Raw genomic sequence first — 21918 nt, forward strand, 5'->3', positions numbered from 1 at the left:
TCAACGAACGGTTAGCTTCTGGTTAAACAAGGGTTGGTGGCAATCAAAGGATTTGAAATTAGTTTGCAAGTATGTAAGGATTCCAGGCTGCTTTCTCTTTTAACTTTTCCCAGGAGACCGCCTGCTGCCAATTACCTCCACCAGACCGATTAGATCGCACAGAGTAGGCCTCCTCCGAATCCATCCGCCGGCCAGTGTCGTCTGGCGACTACTCGGAGAAGCCTTCTCTGTGGCTGCTCCGACCCTCTGGAACGAGCTCCCTGTGGAGATTCGCACCCTCACCACCCTCCAGGCCTTCCGCAAAGCCCTTAAAACCTGGCTGTTCCGACAGGCCTGGGGCTAAACAACCGTTGCCCCTATCTCGAGTGGTATGATTGTTGTGCTTTTAAATTATGTATTGTGTTGTGTTGTGGTCAAACTGTTTGTATCCCCTTTCCCTTGCTCAACTTGTGAGCCGCCCTGAGTCCCCCTCGGGGAAAAGGGCGGCATACAAATGAAATAATGAAATGAAATGAAATGAATGAAATGAACCAGACCTTTCCCCTACACATATTAAAAAAATCGTTTTTGTACAATTGTAGGAAGGGGAAAAAACCAGAGAGTTCTGATATAAATATCCAGCCAAAATTCCTATTTGCGACAGAGACTAAGCCTATTGAAGTTACCTTTGGATGCAGAAGTTATTGTCTCTGTGCTACTACTGCTAGCAGAAAACTTGTCCATTCTTCCTGGAGACTTTCACAGTTCTGAGCACTTAATAAGAAGCTCATAACTGCCTTTGGGAGCAGTCTGGATAATTGGAAGGAAGATTAGTTCCACTTCAGAGTCATAGAGAGGGGAAAATTGTAGGAGTAACAGTACAGCTATCTAAATTTTGGGTCGGAATATACATAAATGGGCTTGATAGGCAAATTATTCAATCTTCACTCCTTATCAGTAGCATCAAGGGAAAAAGATATAATAACAGTCTGCATTGGGTTCAGAATTTGGTCACTAGGTGATGTGGTCATTAAGCAATCATCATGGGACCCAATGTAACAACCATTTAATAGCATAGCATAGCATAGCATAGCATAGCATAGCATAGCATAGCATTGCATTGCATTGCATTGCATGCATTGCATGCATGCATTGCATTGCATTGCATTGCATGCATTGCATCGCATAGCATTGCATAGCAAAGAATTCTTTATTGGCCAAGTGTGATTGGCACACAAGGAATTGTCCTTGGTGCATATACTCTCAATTACATGAAAGAAATACATTCATCAAGAATCATAAGCTAGAACACTTAGTGATAGTCATAGGATACTAAATAATCAATCAAATCATACTAGGAACTAAATTAAATGATATAAATCATAAAGATACAAGCAACAAGGTTATAGTCATGGGAGGAGATAGGTAATAGGAAGGATGAGAAGAATAATAGTAATACAGTCTTAGTAGATAATTTGACAGTGTTGGGAATTAATTGGTTAGCAGAATGATGGCATTCAGGGGAAAAACTGTCCTTGTGTCTAGTTCTTCTGGTGTGCAATGCTTCTATAGCGTGGTTTTGAGGGTATTTATGTCCAGGATGTGAGAGATCTGTAGATATTTTCGTGACCCACAAAACGCGAACGTCATAAGCGCGACAACACCGCGGTGCTAAAACCGATGTCAAAAGCGCGCTGACAACAGCATGCCGATAACACCGCACACGCAGAAGCGCGATTTAATTAAGGTAAGGTTTAGGGTTAGGGTTAGGGTTAGGGTTAGGGTTAGGGTTAGGGTTAGGGTTAGGGTTAGGGTTAGGGTTAGGTTAGGGTTAGGGTTAGGGTTGGGTTAGGGTTCCATTACAGCGCGCTTCTGTTGGCGCTTTTGTCGGCGCGCTTTAGGCTAATTAGTCGCTCATTCGTCGCGCGGTTTTGTCACCGCGCTTTAGTCACCGCGGTTTAGTCGGCGCGCTTTTTGTGCGTGCATTTGTGGTGGGAAACCGATATTTCACAGTACACAGATCCTCAATAGAGGCAGGTTGGTAGCCATTTTTTTCTGCAGTTCTAATTATCCTCTGAAGTCTGTCTCTGTCTTGTTGGTTGCAGAACCAAACTGGACAGTTATGGAGGTGCAGATGACAAAATAATTCTCTGCAGAACAGAATCAGCAGCTCCTAGGGCAGTTAGAGCTTCCTGAATTGGCGGGAAAAAAACATTAAACTGTGTTTGATGACATTTTTGACGTTAGGTGTCCATTTTAAGTCTTGAGACATAAAAAAACTTGAAAGGTCTCTACTGTGGTAATGGGGTTGCAGTGGTGGGTTTCAAAAATTGTTCGAACCTACTCTGTGGGTGTGGCCTCCTTTGTGGGAGTGGCTTGCCACCATGTGACCGGAGGGAGTGGCTTGCCGCCCATGTGACCGGATATGAAGATGCCAACGACACTTGTCAGACCACCTTAAATTACCTCACACACAGCAGCTGGCATGCATAAGAATAGTCAACTTGTTTTTTAAAAGGCATTTTGGTTTGCGTTAAAACAACTTCAACCATGCAATGTTCTGATTGCACCACAAAAAGCGCAGTAGTCATCCCTACCTTTCACAGAGGCACTGAGTTTTATAAATATGAGCATGATAGTGTAGAATAATCATATCCAAGGACCAGGGTGGTTTCAAAAATTTTTGGAACCTCTTCTGTAGGTGTGGCCTGCTTCCGGGTCCACTGGTGGAACCTCTTCTAACCGGTTCGGTAGATTTGACGAACAGTTCTACCGAATAGTGCGAACTGGTAGGAACCCACCTCTGATGGGTGTCTAGTATTGTAAGAGGTGTTGGTACAGGAGGATTTCTCATAAAACTACCACCATTTCTACGGCTTGGTGTGTTAGTTCAAGATTTTTCTGCTTGCACCACAAGCCTCGTTGTTCAACCTCCTGTCTGTATGCAGCTTCGTATACAGGAGGGAGAGAGAGAGAGGAGGAGAGAGTGAAAGAGAGAGAGAGATTGGGAATTGTACTAGTTTGAGGAACACCATGGAATCAACCATCAAACAAAGTGATGTTGTTCCTTCCTAGCAATTTGCTACTTCAAATGTGCTGCATATGGAGTTCATAAAATAAATAATTAGGGAACATTCTGTTCTCGGTGTCTGCATATCTGATTATTACTTCAAGGGAGGGCAGCCTTGATTTCAACTCGTACCAGCTTTTCAAGTTGCTGATTGCTTGTTTTCATGTTTTTTCTACCCCACCCGAAAGCAATTGTTTATTTTGACATGACAGACATTGTGTAGAAGTCTCTTCCAAACGGTGCAATGTGTGCATAATTCCAGGGGTTTTCTTTAAAAAAAATGAGTGGAATTATAGTTTGAAAGAGCTGTAATGTCCTTCCTGCACTTCCAGGAGACTAATAATCAAGATTTTCAAACCAACGAACAATTAAAAAATAAATAAAGAGGAGGGGGACTAAAATGAAATTAATGTGGATGTTGCATATTTATTGATCAAACACGACACTTCAGGCTTTACAACTTCGTTAAGGAACGTTTATTTTTCCTTATTTTCATAGGCCTGTGTAACTAAAGAAATACAGGGAGAATACTGGATTTTTCCTCCCAAACAGTGCTAATTTAAAGCCATAGGAGCAGAAATGCTGTCTTAGAATTGCTTAACTTCCGATAACTACCTGGACAGTATCCAAAGGGATTTTGGGAGGCAAAAACGTGGAAATTGAGTGGTGCCCTCTCTGAGCTCATTGTTTCTTGCAGACGTTTCATTACCAAACTAGGTAACACCATCAGTGCTATAAGTGAGTGAGATTTTCAGAAGAAGGTGGAGTGAGGAAGAAGAGGAAGAGGAGGAGGACTGGTGTGTTCTTGGTGTGTCTATTTTCTTGCAGATATTGTCATTACCAAACTAGGTAACATCATCAATGTTAGTAGGAGTGAGCTTTGCGCTCAATTTATATTCTAGTGGCCCCCTGGTGAAGTACTGTAAAGCCGTTACGATGGCAACTCCACAGTGCTGAACAGTAGAAGCCATTTTAAGGTAGTACAGCAGAAGCCATTTTAAGGCTTAACAGAACATACACCCAAGGGGTGTTAGGGGGTGTTACCCCCAAGGTATTTTTTCCAGAGAGTGTCATCTATGTACCAAGTTTACTTATATTTATATTATTATATTTATATTATTTATATTTATATTATTTATGTTTATATTATTTATATTTATATTGTTTATAGTTATATTATTATAGTATATTATTTATAGTTATATTATTTATAGTTATATTATTTATAGTTATATTATTATAGTTATATTCTCTTGTTGAAGTGTTCAGTTTTGGAGATTGAAGATTTGAAGGAACTAGGTTAATCTCCAAACCTGAACACTTCAACAGAGAATAATATGGAAGCTACATAGAAAAATCCCCCACAACCCGAATAAACATGACATACCTCCCACCTACCAGACATGTGGAAACCAGCCCTAGTCAACAAATGAGCCCCACCCTCACCAAGGCCGTTACAACAGACACAACAACGGATACACAGCAGCACCAATCAGCACCAATCTACCAATCATGATACAGCCACACATCCAATCAATCCACTTACTGAAACAACACCAGCACTCCACACACCCCCACCAAGATTTATAGAAAGAAGGCAGCTCCGACCACACTTTCAGCCCAAAACCCAGCCTGAAGATGGCGAGTGAGACCTTGCCGAACCGTTGGCAAGACAATCTCAATCTTACACAGGAAAAGACCCAAATACACAGGACCAGCATACCTACACCCATGAAAATCTACGAAAACATATGCTGCTCTCTAACTCCCCTCTCTGCCTCTGACGCAGAGCCCTCATCTGAGCTTTCCTCAAACCCACACGGCTGGGCCCGTATTCCTCCCCAACCTCCTCACTGTCCGACTCTGCTGCCAGCTCCCTGGCCGCTGACGGGCCACAGCAAATCCCTGTTAGGAGTAGGCGTCCATATGCAGTCTTTAAATAAATAGTTAAACTCAGAAAGTCTCTGAAGTTTATTTAGCTGGCCTAATCAAAAACATTGATCAATTTATCTCTCGCAAATGGGGTGGGAATCATTAAAAGCAAACAAAACACAAACCTCGCCGCCATCGTCTCATTAAATCATGAAGAATGTCTGCTCAAGCCAGGTCCCCACCAGTGGTCTCGCTCAATCAACTATATCCGATCAAATTGCCTATTAATGAGGTTAACTAATTAAATTCCTTTGCCATGCAAACCCACAACTTACTTGTTATCTTCTGCTTTCACTTAGAAGGCCGCAAAAGGTTGCTTAAAAATTTCATCGTGAGCTGTAATTAAAACAAACGTCAACTCTCTGGTCCTATAAAAAAAATGTTGAGGTGCTTTATGGTATCTCAGTTAAGCTGAAACGATTTTGCCTTTAATCGTCTCTAGTAGCAAATCTATTATTTCCTCCCCCCCATCTCTTTTTTTTTTAAAAAAAAAATCAGAAATGGAAGCAGCAGGTGGTGGGTTCCTACCGGTTCGGCCCGGTTCATCCCGGTTCGGCCTGGTTCAGCCTGGTTCGGCCCAACCGGTAGCAGCTTGGCGGCCTGGGTTGTTGGAACCGGCAGCGACTCAGATCTGCCCTGAACTAGTTCTCTTGGGTTTTTGCTTCTACACATGCGCAGAGTAATTTTAGTTGCACTGAACATGTGCTTGCAGCAAAAAATGGTCCTCCCAGAACTTTCAGAAGTCTTGAAATGGAGGGGCTCCAGAGGCCAGGGAGGACATTGTTCGCTCTCCCAGAGGCCTCAAGGAAAGTCTCCAGAGCCGGAAAGGGCGAAAAAATTGGCTTTCCAGAAGTCTGGAAACAGGCCTGTTTCTAGCCTCCAGAGGCTTCCAGAGCCTGAGAAGGGGGTAAATTCACCGCCCCTGCCGTGTTGCAGGAGACTTGAGTAGCCACACATCCCATGCCATGCCCACCCAGCAACTGGGCAGAAAACTGGTTGCTAAAACTTTTCAAATCCTACCCAGTAGTGGGTTTCAAAAATTTTCGAACCTACTACTGTCGGTGTGGCCTTCTTTGTGGGAGTGGCTTGACGGCCATGTGTTCTCTCTCTCTCTCTCTCTCTCTCTCTCTCTCTTTCCTTCCTTTTGTCTCTCCTGTCCCTTTTTCCTTTTTTCTTTCATCTCTCTCTCACTTTTTCTTTCTTTTTTTCTTTTTTTCTTTTTTCTGTATTTATTTCTTCCTTTCTGTCTCTTTTTCTTTCTCTCTCTCTGTGAGTCTGTGCATGTGTGTTTGTGTGTGTGTGTCAGTGGGGGTTTCAAAAAAGTTGGGAACCTTTTCTGTAGGTGTGGCCTGCTTTCCGGGTCCACTGGTGGAACCTCTTCTAACCGGTTCAATAGATGTGACGAACCGGTTCTACCGACTGGTAAGAACCCACCTCTGATCCCACCCTTGATATCAGCGGCATGTAAGTCTAAGTGCGAGTACTATCATGACTAGAATCGAATTTGGTTTCCTTAAGTATGTTGGGAACTTTTTCGCCTTGGATAGCTTTCCATTTCCATTTTCAAAGTTACCATCCTGTTAATCCGGTGTAGTATAGAACAAGGAAAGGATCAGCATGAAACTTGAGACATAACTTTGACAGAGACAGATTGGCACTTTAATGATACTTTCAGAATAGGTAATTTAAAAAAAAATGCTTAACTCTCACGAGAAATAAAATGACTCTTGGTAAGTGATGCCCTTCAGAGAGACAATCCATTTTCTGTAAGTAATGGTTCGCAGAGTGAGAGGACCAGTGTGTGGGTGTGGATGTGTTGTTTTGAATGTTTTCTTAATCTTGCATTTTCCAAGGGAAATTACTTCAAAGTAGAGGTGAATGCATGTATCTTTCTTTCTCTCTTTTAACAAAAAAAATATTCTTATTCTTAAAGCTATGTATAATATCCCTGGCCCTTTCATGGATTACTGTATAAAAGCAGAGACATCACCCTACCAACAAAGTGTGTCTAGTCAAGGGCTGTGGTTTTCCCAGTTGCAATGGATGGCTGTGAAAGTTTGGACCACAAGGAATGCTGAGCGCCAAAGAATGGGGGCCTTTGAACTCTGGTGCTGGAGAAGACTCCTGCGAGTCCCTTGGACTGCAAGGCGATCAAACTGGTCAACCATGATCTCCTCTTTAAAAGGCCAGATCCTGAGAGGAAACTCGAAGACTTTGGCCATCTCATGAGAAGGAAGGACTCACTGGAGAAGAGCCTCATGCTGGGAAATATTGAGGGCAAAAAAAGGAGGAGATGATAGAGAATGAGGTGGCTGGATGGAGTCACTGAAGTAGTCGGCATGAGCTTAAATGGACTCCAAAGCATGGTAGAGGACAGGAGGGCCTTTGTCCACGGGGTTGCGATGGGTCAGACACAACTTCACAACTAATAACAACAACAATATCTCTGGGATAACTCACTTTTGAGATCTGTGCATTTATTCCCCAACATACAGTAGTAATAGATTATCATTGTTTGCTTTGAGGTTTTGCTTTTAAGGCTGGTAAGGCAAAAGAAACAGGAGATATCAATGTTTTTATTTGAAAAAAAAAGTAATAAAGTAATAAAGACATTGATCAATTTACCATTATTCAAATACATTGAGAAAGAGCGTTTAATTTGCATTTCTTGAGGGATCTGTAAGGGCTACTAATCTTTGATTTACAATCCATTTAGTAACTAAAGCACTACGACCTTTGCAGCATCCCCATGATCACATGATCCAAATTCAGATGTTTGGCAACAGGTTCATATTTATGACCATTGCTGTGTCCCAAGCTCACTTAATCCCCTTTGGCGATCTTCCGACAAGCAAGTCAAGGGGGAAGCCGGATTCACTTAACAACGTGGTGATTAACTTGTCTGCCGCCGGGATGCCACACATAACAGCTGTGGCAAGGAAGGTCTGTAAAATGGGACAAAAATCACTTGACAAACATCTCGCTTAACAACAGAAATCTTAGGCTCAATTGTTGTAGTAAGTTGAGGGCTACTTATAGAGACAGAACTGTAAGAGAAGAGCAGGTGTTAAATGAGGTGTGAGGTTAAGTGTGTCATTAGCTTAGAATCATTACTTTGTTATAAGCAGTCTAGTCCAACTTGTCCTGAATTCCAATTGATCTATCCAATTTAGTGTTGAATTTAGTTGACCAAATTCTCCGCTTCTGACTTAGATTTCCCAGTAGCATGAAGCCGAGTCCTCATCCCGACAAACCCCTTTTATTTAATTTAAGTGAATTCCTCTCCAGCAAAGTCCCGGCCAACAGTCTTTTCAAGATAGCTCACAATTACGACCTTTATCGGGCTTGGAGAGTGGCCAGACCGATATCTTTCAGACGCCGCAACACTTGGCAAGCATGCAGAAATGAACTAATTATCCCCTGCAAACATCCTCCCCTTTTGCTCCTCTTTTATTCCCTATGGAGGGTCATTCATCGTCACCTGTGGCTTTACCCCCACGTCGACCCTTGTTCGGAGATCAAGTGGGGCAGAGTAACAGCTGGAGCCTGTTCCCTTCGTCTGGCAACTCTGCGCATGAGCACATCGGGAACAGGCTCCAGCTGTTCCTCTGCCCCACTGATCTCTGACTCCGAAGGCAGCTGATAACTGTCAGACGGCCCTGGCCCCATCTCTGCCTCTGACACAGAGCCCTCATCAGAGCCTTCCCCCGACTCCAGACTGGCCATCTTCCTCCCCAACCTCCTCACTGTCTGCTGGCTGTTGGCGGGCCACAACCCTTTGTGTACAAGGCTGAATAAATCTTCTATGCAGTAACCTAATAGATGGCTCAAATTCTTAGTGCCTGGCAGAACAATGTCATTCACAGATGTTAAAAGAAATATATATTTTTTCTCTTTTTTATTTTATTTTTTTAAATATACTTTGTTATTTCCATTTTCATAACATACAATCACATGTATACTATTACATAGCCAGTATCCTATTGTATTAAGTAGTATTACATCAGTTCCTCTTGTCATCAACGCCCAAAAAGATATAAACCCATTATTAGCTCTTCTGCTCTCCATACACTTCTTTCTTCTACCTCTCTCCTACTTCCTTTCTTCCCTCCAGCATCCTTTCCTACTCTACGTCCCCTTCCTTTCTCCTTCACCTCTCTCTACATTCCACTCCTCCTTATCCTCCTCATCTTCCCCCTTACCCTCTCTCCTATCCCCTCTCTTCCATCTTTCTTCTCCCTTCTGTTTCCCACTCTTCCTCTCATTGGTGTATTTCCGCTTCTGAGCAAACTCCAATCTATGTTGATGGTATTGATGCTTCCATATCAATATACTTAACATATCCTAGTTTTTAAAGAAGAAAAAATAAGAAAAGAAATATATTTATAGTTGACTTAAACCCTTTGACTTAACCATTCGAACTATATTACCCTATCTGTGCACGGAAATATTGTACAGGTTAATAGTTCTGCATTGGAACAGGCAAGTTTTTGGAAGTCAATAACTTAGAAAATTCTCCAATTCGAGCTGGGCACAGAATATTGGAGGAGGCTTTCTTGATTTAACTCTCCACCTCCCTGGTTTTCTGCCCACCATGAAAAAGCTTTTGACGTTTCACGCGTGACAGGCCTGCTCACCAAGCTTACCCTGAACATGTCAGGACACGGAATGGAATTGATCTCCCTCTCAAGAACAATCAGTTTAATGTCTGGAAATTTTAGGCTCCAGTAATTATGGACAACACCTATTGATTCCTATAATGAAATACATTAATAATGATGATAAAAACAAGCATAAGCTGTTTTCAAGGGGCTGGGCAACCGATTCTGTTCTCCGTGTCTACAGGTAGAGCCATTTTTATTTAGTGCTGCATTCTGCAAATCCAGATTGTCCGAGACATTGCCAACCACAAGGAGACATCACTGAGAAAATAATGGCAGAAAAATTAACCTGGAAATTAGTCAGCTGCAGTGATGGTTGTTCCAGTGGAGTTCACTCGAGTCACATAATTCTTTAGGTCTCTAGCACATTCTTAACTCCACATTCATCACTGAGAAAAACAAGATAAGTGGGCTCACTTCTCAAAAAAAAAAAGTTTGCTGTAGCAATCTGTACTTTTACTCTCTAAGAACAAACACCAATTCTTTGGGAAGAAAAAAATAATGCTGGAAAATAATGCTTCCTTCATGATGTGTATCCTCTTACAATAAGTGTGCTTCTACTTAATTATTTAGAGTAAGGGGATCGGGAGGTCTAAGAGAGGGATCTGGTCAAACATTTGGAATCCACTGTTTGTTTATAGCAATAGCAATAGCAGTTAGACGTATATACCGCTTCATAGGGCTTTCAGCCCTCTCTAAGCGGTTTACAGAGTCAGCATATCACCCCCACAATCTGGGTCCTCATTTTACCCACCTCGGAAGGATGGAAAGCTGAGTCAACCCTGAGCCGGTGAGATTTGAACCGCCGAACTGTAGCTAACAGTCAGCTGAAGTGGCTGCAGTACTGCACTCTAACCACTGCGCCACCTCGGTTCATATTTTATTTCTTTTATTATATAACATTCAATTTCCATTGAACAGTGTTTGATCTGGGTACACTTACTTTTAAACAATCATAATCCACATATTTGTTGCAGTATCATCACAATAATATTGATGATATAATAATATAACAACAATAATGCTTAGCATCTTCTTTAACAACTCTCCACATTGTTTCCTCTTTTTATGTCTCTTCATGACTACTGTTTCTGTTGTCTATCCATTGATAAAATACCTCCCATATCAAAAATATTCAGTTTCTTCTTGTCCTTAAGAGTGAGTGTTAACCTATCTATTTCTGCGCATTCTAATATTTTCTTAATACATCTCATCGACGGAATCTCATTGTTTTTCCATTGCTCTGCAAATACTATTCTGGATGCGGTTAGTATATGTGAAATGAGGTATATAGTCTTCTTATCATATTTTTTCCGGTATAATGACCAACAAAAATATCTCTGATTTCAAGTCTACATGTGCTTTATCATTTTTTCCAACCAAGTATATATTTTCGTCCAATATTTTTTTAGCTTGGGGGCATTTCCACCACATATGATTGTATGAACCAGAAGATTGATTACACTTCCAGAATTTAGCAGATCTAACTTATATATTTTGCCAGTCTTGCCGAGGCAAAATGCCATCTGTAAAACATTTTATGCAGATTTCTTTATAGGCAGTTGACATAGTCAATTTAATATTTGTATCCCATAGTTTCTGCCATTTATCTAATTCTATTGCATGTCAAAGTTTTTAGTTGTGGAACAGTGGAATCCACTGTTGATATAGTGCAGGGGTCCACCATCAGTGTGTGAAATTCAATTTTTACTACGGTTCTATGGGCTTGGTGGGTGTGATGTGGATTGGTGGGCATGGCAGGGGAAGGATACTGCAAATCCCCATTCCCTCCCACTCCAGGGGAAGGATACTGTAAAATCTCCATTCCCTCCGGATTCCAGGGGAAGGATACTGTAAAATCTCCATTCCCTTCCCACTCCAGGGGAAAGATACCGTAAAATCTCCATTCCCTCCACATTCCAGGGAAAGGATATTGCAAAATCTCCATTCCCTCCACATTCCATGGGAAGGATACTGCAAAATCCCCATTCCCTCCCCACTCCAGGGGAAGGATACTGTAAAATCTCCATTCCCTTCCCACTCCAGAGGAAGGATACTGTAAAATCTCCATTCCCACCCCACTCCAGGGGAAGAATACTGTAAAATCTCCCTTCCCTCCCCACTCCAGGGGAAGGATACTGTAAAATCTCCCTTCCCTCCCCACTCCAGGGGAAGGATACTGTAAAATCTCCCTTCCCTCCCCACTCCCGGGGAAGGATACTGTAAAATTTCCATTCCCTCCTCACTCCAGGGGAAGGATACTGCAAAATCTCCATACCTTCCCCACTCCAGGGGAAGGATACTGTAAAATCTCCATTCCCTCTCCACTCCAGGGGAAGGATACTGTAAAATCTCCATTCCCTCCCAATCACCTGGGACTCGGAAGGAAGAGAATAGATGGGAGTGGGTCCAGTCAGAAGGGAAGGAGGAGAATGGATGGAGGAGGAGAAGGAGAGGAGGAAGGGGAGGGGGAGAGGACTGTGGGGCCCTTTGTGCTCTCTGGGCTTGGTTGTTTTCTTTCCAATGTTTTATTGTCCAAATTAGGTAACATTATCAGTGCTAGAAGGAAGTGGTGCTAGGAGGAGGAGGAAGAGGAGGAGTCTGATTGTAAGGTCCTTGATGCTCTCTGAGCTTGGTTGTTTCTTGTAGATGTTTCATTACCCAACTAGGTGACATCACCCACGCTAGAAGGGAGTGGGGTTTTCTCTCATTGTATGCACTAAATATAGTTTTGTACACTAGTATTTATATACTAGTATATGAAGAGAGACCAAACTCCACTTCCTCTAGCACGGATGAAGTTATCTAGTTTGGTAATGAAAGGTCTGCGAGAAAATAACCAAGCTCAGAGGGGACCAAGAACCCCTCATATCAACCCTGAGCTACAAATATTCTCCTCTATCAATAAATGATATGCTTTGAAATATATTCAGCAGCACTGAGAATTTGTCCTCATCTTCTTTTTTTAATGTAAATGTGTTTTTATTTTCCATTTCCATTTTCGTGCAGTCACATATATACTGTGCAGAACCGGGGCCATATAACATTAAACAATAAACACAGCCATTCCTCTTGTCAACAAAACCCTCCAAAATAAAGACCCAATGTACCTCGTTGACCCTCCATACACCCTTTCTTTCGCCCCCCTCCAACTTTCCATCTTCCCTCCATCATTCCCCTCTACCCTACTTCCCCTCCCCCTCTACCACACCTCTCTCCCGGTCCACTCCCTCCCTTCCTTCTCCCCCTCCCTCCCATCCTCTCTCCCACCTTCTCTACCCCTCTTTCTTCTATCCCTCATCTTCTTGAACTGTTGCATGGCCCTTTTAGTGCATTCGGGATGGACTTCTAAATCCTGGTCTTTATGAGCCAGGGTGAGTTTCCTTGCGGGGAGACTTCTGATGTTGCGGTTTCATGTTATGCCGAGATTCACAATCCCCTTTTGAAATTTATTTAATTAGCAGTTATTTTTAGTGTCCCCGGTGTCATACCGACACATGCGTTTGTGCCCGGATTCTTCCTTCAGATTAATGAATTCCATTTAACTTGCTGGAGGTTCTTTTTTCTTTCTCCTTTTTGCTTTCCCTCAGCCACAAAGGCAAGGACTGAGCTAATGATTCTTTCTAGAGCAATGTGTCAGTTTGAAAGTCCATTAACTTCCTATGACTTGTCTGCATACTAATACTCATTACCTTGTTTCCACCAATCTTGGAAGCCTTGAAACGTTAGCAGTAGAGTCTTGAGTGGAATGGCGGCCTTTTAACCAGGCCTATTTTAGGGCATATGATGCACTCTGCTGGAAAGAGAGAGAGAGAGAGAGATGGGGGGAGGGAGGGAAGGAGGGAGGGAGTTTCATGGACATTTCTACTAAAACAATGTATGTATGTATGTATGTATGTATGTATGTATGTATGTATGTATGTACGTATGTATGTATAGATTTACCTACCTACCTATCTACCTACCTACCTTCCTATCTGTCTGATAGGAAGATAGATAGATAGATAGATAGATAGATAGATGGATGGATGGATGGATGGATGGATGGATGGATGGATGGATGGATGGATAGATAGATAGATAGATAGATAGATAGATAGATAGATAGATAGATAGATAGATAGATAGATAGATATTAGAGATAGATATAGAGGTGAGATATATAGATAGATAGAGCTAGAGAGATAGAGATTAGATAGATTGATAGAGATAGACAGACAGACAGATATTAGAGATAGAGATATAGAGGTGAGAGATATATATAGAGAGATAGAACTAGAGAGCTAGAGCTAGAGATTAGATAGATAGATAGATAGATAGATAGATAGATAGATAGATGATAGATAGATAGATAGATAGATAGATATTAGAGATGGAGATGATAGAGAGATGAGATAGAGAGATAGAGAGATAGAGATGATCTAGATAGATAGGTAGGTAGGTGGTAGGTAGGTAGGTAGGTAGGTAGGTAGGTAGGTAGATAGATAGATAGATAGATAGATAGATAGATAGATAGATAGATAGATAGACAGACAGACAGACAGACAGACAGACAGACAGACAGACAGATAGGAAGGTAGGTAGGTAGATAGGTAGGTAGGTAAATGTAGATGTGGAGATAGAGATAGACATTAGATATACATATCCAAATGTAGATAGATAGATATAGATATATAGAGAGATATAGATAGATAGATAGATAGATAGATAGATAGATAGATAGATAGAGAGAGAGAGAGAGATGCAAAGTTTCTGAGATGCCTAAGGTAAATGCCTCCTTTACTTTTCTCTGAATTTTTCTTCTAAGAAATTTTCAAATTATCAAGTACTTTTAATGTAGGAAGAGGAAAGGCAAATGGGATTTACAATTCTCTTTGTTTAAAAGAGCTGCCAATACTTTTGTTTTAGGCTACTGTAGGGAACCCGCCAGAAGAGCGAGAAGATGGAAAATCTTTTGCACTCGCTTTGTAATATCCTAAATTTTGAGCAGGAGAAAAAAAACATAACCAGGTTAGCAATCCTTCCCGCTGCTCTGAGGAGGCGGCAATCTAAGCGTCATGATTGATTAACAGCTGTCAACTTTCTAAAAAAAAAAGGAGCCATCCATTTGCCAATAATAAGCTCCTCTCTTTTTTCTTTTTCTTTTTGCCAATCTCTGAAGACAGGTTGAGGGATGGAAATGGAAGTGAGCATTTCACAAGAGACGCTTCCTTTTCTCTGAATCTTCTTCCAAGTACTTTAATTGAATACTGGAGGAAATAAACCATCATCTGTAATTGCACAATCAAAACCTCTTGCTTTGCTATTCACACGCGCGCGCACACACACACACACACACACAACTCCAACTTCTTTGACTATGTCATGAACTCTCATGCTCTATAAATATAACCAAGGTGCTAGTGAAGAATTCAGACACATTAGATTCATATATTAGATTTTATTTTCCTGGGCTACAAGATGGGGACTGCAGCTAAGAAATTAAAGATGCTTGCTCCTGGAGAAGAAGGCTATGGCAAATCGAGGAAAGCATACTAAAAAGCAGAGACATCATCCTGCCAACAAAAGTGTGTATAGTCAAGGCTATGGTATTCCCAGTTGCCATGGATGGCTGTGAAAGTTGGACCATAAGGAAGTCTGAGCACCAAGAATGGAGGCCTTTGAACTCTGGTGCTGGAGATGAAGACTCCTGCGAGTCGCTTGGACTGCAGGGCCATCCAACCGGTCAGTCCTAGAGGAGATCAGCCCTGACTGCTCTTTAGAAGGTCAGATCCTGAAGAGGAAACTCAAAGACTTTGGCCACCTAATGAGACGGAAGCACTCCCTGGAGAAGAGCTCATGTTGGGAAGGATGGAGGGCAAAAGAAGAAGGGGACGACAGAGATTGAAGTGGATGGATGGAGTCACCGAAGCAGTCAGCGTGAGCTTAAATGGACTTCAGGGGATGGTAGAGGACAGGAAGGTGTGGAGGAACATTGTCCATGGGGTCGCAATGGGTCAGACATGACTTTGCAGCTAACAACAACAGAAGATTCATATATAAAAAGAAGATTTGTACCTCCTTCGTAAAAGCTAATGGCAGACGCAGCAATACCGCACATTCGCATTTCAAAAAAAAATGAAAGAAAATGAAACAAGAGGAAAAAAAGGAGAGTAATTTTGCCTGCTGGGTGAATAAAGGAGAGACAAAAATAAGATTTGCAATCATCAAAATAATAGACCCACCGAGAGGCAATTGAAGGAACTGTAAAAATAAGGAACATGAAACACTGCCAGAAAGTCATCCTAATTCAATGCTCTTGCCCAAACTTATCTAGTGAGCATGGAAAGAGATGAATGAGAACATACTGTTCCGACGGAGGCTTCCCAAGAGCATGAAGCAAACTCCTTGTCCCAACAAAAAACCCTTTTATCACTTTACTGCTCATTCACATCCAGCCAAGTCTTTCAAAGGAGGATTTACCATCACAGACCTTATCTGACTTGGAGAGCTTCCAGACCGATATCTGCAAAACTTGGCAAGGAGTCTCAGAGAGTCACGAACCAATTAAGTGAACTAATTGTCTCCTGCAAACTCCACTCCACTTTGCTCCTCTTTTATTCCCTATGGGAGGGGCCATTCATCATCTACCTGTGGCCTTACTCCCAAGTCGACCCCTGTTCTTTAGCTGTTCCCTTCGCCTGGTAACTCTGTGCATGCGCACACTGGGAACAGGCTCCAGCTATTTGTCTGCCTCACTGATGTCTGATTCTGAAGGCAGCTGATAACTGGCACACGGCTCTGGTCCCCTCTCTGTCTCTGGCTGTGTGCTCTCTCCACTTCTCTTCTCTCTATATATCAATGACTGCATCTCAAATGATCCGTCTGTTAAACAACTGAAGTTTGCAGATGATACAACAGTGATTAGTCTCATTCGAGACAACGATGAATCCGCATACAGACGGGAGGGTGAACAACTAGGCTTATGGTGCAACTGGAACAATCTGGAATTGAACACACTCAAAAATGTAGAAATGGTGGTAGACTTTAGGAGGAACCTTCCCATACTACCACCTCTTACAATACTAGACAACAAAGCATCAACAGTAGAGACCTTCAAATTTCTAGGTTCTATCATATCTCAAGACCTAAACTCAACACCTAACATCAAAAACCTCATCAAAAAAGCACAACAAAGAAAGTTCTTTCTGTGCCAACTCAGGAAGCTCAAACTGCCCACGGAGCTGCTGATACAGTTCTGCAGAGGAATCATTGAGTCTGACATCTGCACCTCCATAACTGTCTGGTTTGGCTCTGCAATCCAACAAGACAGACACGGACTTCAACGGATAATCAGAACAGCAAAAAAACAATGGCTACCAACCTGCCTTCCATTGAGGACCTGCACACTGCACGAGTCAAAAAGAGGGCAGGGAAAATATTTACAGACTCCTCACATCCTGGACATAATTTGTTTCAACTCCTGTCCTCAAAACGACTCTATAGGGCACTGCACACTAAGACAACTAGACACAAGGACAATTTTACCTGAACGCCATCACTCTGCTGAACAAATAATTCCCTCACCACTGCCAAACTATTAACTAATGCTGCATTACTATTACTATTAGTCTTCTCATCGTTCCTATCACCCATCTCCTCCCACTTATGACTGCAGGACTGTAACTTTGTTGCTTCTATCCTTATTATTTATATTGATTGTTTCCTAATACGATTTGATTGTTTATTTGTACATCATGACTATCATTAAGTGTTGTACCATGATTCATGACGAATGTATCTTGCTTTTTTATGTACATTACAATACAATACAATAGCAGAGTTGGAAGGGACCTTGGAGGTCTTCTAGTCCAACCCCCTGCCTAGGCAGGAAACCCTATACCGTTTCAGACAGATGGCTATCCAACATCTTCTTAAAGACTTCCAGTATTGGGGCATTCACAAGTTCTGGAGGCAAGTTGTTCCACTGATTAATTGTTCTAACTGTCAGGAAATTTCTCCTTAGTTCTAAGCTGCTTCTCTCCTTGATTAGTTTCCACCCATTGCTTCTTGTTCTACCCTCAGGTGCTTTGGAGAATAGCTTGCCTCCCTCTTCTTTGGGGCAACCCCTGAGATATTGGAAGACTGCTATCATGTCTCCCCTAGTCCTTCTTTTCATTAAACAAGACATACCCAGTTCCTGCAACCATTCTTCATTAGCCTCCAGTCCCCTAATCCTCCTTGTTCCTCTTCTCTGCACTCTTTCTAGAGTCTCCACATCTTTTCTACATCGTGGCGACCAAAACTGAATGCAGGATTCCAAATGTGGCCTTACCAAGGCCTTATAAAGTGGTATTAACGCCTTGGTAAGGCCACACTTGGAATGCCAAAACATTGAGAGCATCTGCACCAAAGACAAATTCCTTGTGCGTCCAATCACACTTGGACAATAAAAAATTCTATTCTTTTCTATTGTTTATGGGAGAGACACTTTTTGCCTAGTTCCTCTGATGTGTCCTGTCTAGTTACACTTTTTGTACAGTAGACAATAAAATCACAATGAAGTTCCGGATCTTCCTTCTTCTCTCTTGCAAGCTCCCGTCCATTTCATCTGTAGAAATGACTTTAAAAAAAAATTGCTAGTGTTTCTTTGACAAAATCAGCTTCAAAATACATGTTGAGGTTGACTTCAATTGCTGGCAGCAGAAATGCGTTATTAGAAAAGACAAGCATGTATCTCTTTGCAATGAAGTGGCTGTTTTCGAACTGAATGCCAAAACCGAATGACCTAAATTCCACTCTCCCTTGTAAAACTTTTACAGTGCCATATCATCTTTCTCTTAATTAAATCCTTTGAACTATTGCCTCTCTGAAATTAAAACTGGGGAAAAAATATTATCTAATTAATGTGTCAGATGTTATGAAAGTTGCAGATCATCCGCTGGATAAAATTCTTTTTGGGGACCTCGCAACACCGAGGACATATTCTACAGAGGAAGAAGAAGAAAAAATAAGATCAGGGCTCCTAATCTGAGGGGCTATAAACATAACAGATGGGCAGGTAATGTGTTTGCTCAAAACTCAAAGTCGAAAACAGGCCAGAATAATTCAGAACATATTTCTATTTGCAACAGGGCAAAATAGATTTGGCAAGCTCACATCTGGGTCAGTCATCCACGCCAAAGGTTTAGTCTTCCGAGTTTTTGAATTTGTGCTTCTGTCTTCCGGAATATGTTCTTTTGGGCCCTTCTATGCTTCATATTTATATTCCTATTGGTTCAGAGATGGGTTCCTACCAGTTCGCACCTATTCGGTAGAACTGGTTCGTCAAATCTACCGAACTGGTTAGAAGAGGTTCCACCAGTGGACAGCCACACCTACAGAAGAGGCTCCAACATTTTTTGAAACCCACCACTGCCACACACACACACACACACACACACACACACACACACACACACACAGACTGACAGAGAGAGAGAGAGAAAGAGAAAGGAAGGAAGGAAGGAAGAAAGAAAGAAAAAAGAAAGAAAAAAGAAAGAAAAAGAGTGAGAGAAAGATGAAAGAAAAAAGAAAAAAGGGACAGAGAGACAAAAGGAAGGAAGGAGAGAGAGAGAGAGAGAGAGAGAGAGAGAGAGAGAGAGAGAACACATGGCCGGCAAGCCACTCCCACCAGGTCACATGGCCGGCAAGCCACTCCCACAAAGGAGGCCACACCCACAGAGTAGGTTCCAAAAAATTTTGAAACCCACCACTGTATTGGTTGATTGGTGTGGTGATGGCTGTGGTGATTGGCTGTTGTTTCCTTGTGCTGCCAAGTCCCCAGTTCCTAAGTACATGATGAGCTGGTGGTAAATCAGGATTGCTGTTGACTGATGAAGGGCATGTTTCCCAGACTTCAATCATTTCCCTGGCTGTTTTTGTACCTGCACAGCCAACAATCTTTGTAGCTGTGAAATTGAATGCATCTCCTTGCTCATTGCAGTATGACAGGGGTTGGCAATCTTAAGCACTCAAAAAGAGCCATTGGGACCCGTTTCCCACAGAAAAGAAAACACCGGGAGCCACAAAACCTTTCCCGTGCCTGACTATTTCCTGAGCAGCCACAAAGCTAGCATATATATTTGAATTAAAGGTTCTGTTTTCTTCTGAAACTTTTCTTTTCTTGGATTTATCCATGGCTGGTCTACTGGGAGTCAAAAAACTCAATAAATTGTGTGCTGATGAGTGTCGCACATTGATGGTTGTGACACATACGTATTTTTAATGACAGGAAGCTGCAGCAGAGGGATGAAAGAGCCACATGTGGCTCCAGAGCCGCAGATTGCTGACCCCTGCAATATGAGGTTACCAATGAGTTTGATTGCTTATTAGTATTCTTGAAATCTGGTGGTCAGCTTCCTCCTCACATGTCCTACATAGTCACAAGGGCAATGAATACAGGTAAGTAACATTAGAAGCATCTCCAAGCGGTCTTTGCAACGTGTGATTTGTCCTCGTATGGTCACATCTGGAGAGTGTGCAATGCCCCTGTAGATTCCCCCTTGGAAGGCTGTTTGCCAGGGACTTTGCTGGATGTGAAGGAGAGGAATTCACATTTAGCTTAATAAAAATTGGTTTTGTCAGGACAAGGAGCCTGCTTCGTGATTTCGTGAAGCCTGGGTCACAACGGGTCTCTTAACTTCATCATTGGCTCCATTCCAGTGTAAATCTTTTATCCTATGCAGGTGTGCAATAACATCTGGTAAGCAGCAATAGCTGTTTGACTTACCTAGTGATTTGTTTATTGTATGGAAATAATCAGAAAATTCATGATTCTATTTGTGCCTTAACCCTTGACTATAGATTCCATTGCTACAAGTCTACAAGGATTTTAGCTTTCTGCAAAGATTAATTCACTAATTGTCTCTAACTGTGTATGCCACATGACAAAAACAATCTGGGAAAACATTGAAGTGGTTTGATAGATAGTATAATAAAAATATACCAGAGGAAAAATGTGAATTTTCCCCTATAATTTGGGACCAATTTACTTAATGTATACTCTGATATTTCTGTACCATCATAAAATTGCTTCTGAAAGCATCTTATTATATGTGATTTTTAATATATATAGCTTTATTTCATTGTTAAAATTACTATGGGGGAGAGAGAGAAGGTGGAAGGGAAAGTAGAAATGCACTGATTTGAATAATTGTAAAAGAGGAAGAGTCCAAAAATATTAGTAAGCATATTCGTTTTAATTTTTGACATTTTCTGCTTACTGTACTAGCCATTCCATTGCTAATTATTTTCCTTAAGAATCATATTGGTTCAAATAAGATAAATAGATAAAAAGACAAAAAGAGAAACAGATAAATAGATAAAAAAAGATAGCGAAGGCCAGTCACAGTTAAGTATATTCTGTGCCTAATAAGGAAGGTAAGGATGAAATTAATGAAATTACTAAGTTTGTTAGAGTTTCTGTTAAACTCTAACAAACTTAGTAATGTCTAATTTTGTCTAAATAATATTCTAACTTTTAAAGATCTCGGCATGAAATTTGAGCATCTTGTGCAGTTCATATCAAAACATTTAGCAAATCTGTGTGGATTCAATCAGAGCTTCTTTTAGTACTCAAATCATCATGACAAAATATCAAATCATATTATAAATTTCATTTTGAAATTCTAAACTTTCACACAGCAGGCTTTGATTTTATTTTTGAAAGTGAACATTGTCATGTTATCTTAAACACAGCTTTTCAAAGTCCCTCGGAAGTCAAGGATCATCACGCCCATTAACACGTAAAAATGACCACCAATACAGTTCGTTTTTGCACAGAACTTAATCAATTAACATTTAAAGATTTGGAAAGCATTGATGTCAAAGAGTACAACCAGAACATCAATACTATAGAGAAGGGTGGGGTGGGGGGGAAATCTGCCTTATAAAACAAGAAAGCAATAATTGATGTAAGCAACATTGTGGAAAACCAAACAAAATATGTGCAGGGAGGGAAAAAAATGTACTGTAAAATTCACTAGATCACGCAGGAATGAAAAATAAAGAGAGTATTTTCTTGGTGCTCTGCATTGCAGAATGCAAATTTTAGCAGAAAGATTTTAAATGCCTATAGGCTTCCAGATCAACGTACCAACTCAAGAATGCATCCTTTCTTCCTCCTTTTCTGCACTATTACCCTGTATGATAGACAGATATGTATGTGTGGATGGATGGATGGATGGATATCTGCAGAAAAATCACCATCCTGTTCAAAAATTTAAATAAGGTAACATAATGTTATTGTCATTTTTT

The sequence above is a fragment of the Thamnophis elegans genome, chromosome 9, assembly GCF_009769535.1.
Source record: "Thamnophis elegans isolate rThaEle1 chromosome 9, rThaEle1.pri, whole genome shotgun sequence".
In the NCBI taxonomy this organism is placed as follows: Eukaryota; Metazoa; Chordata; class Lepidosauria; order Squamata; family Colubridae; genus Thamnophis; species Thamnophis elegans.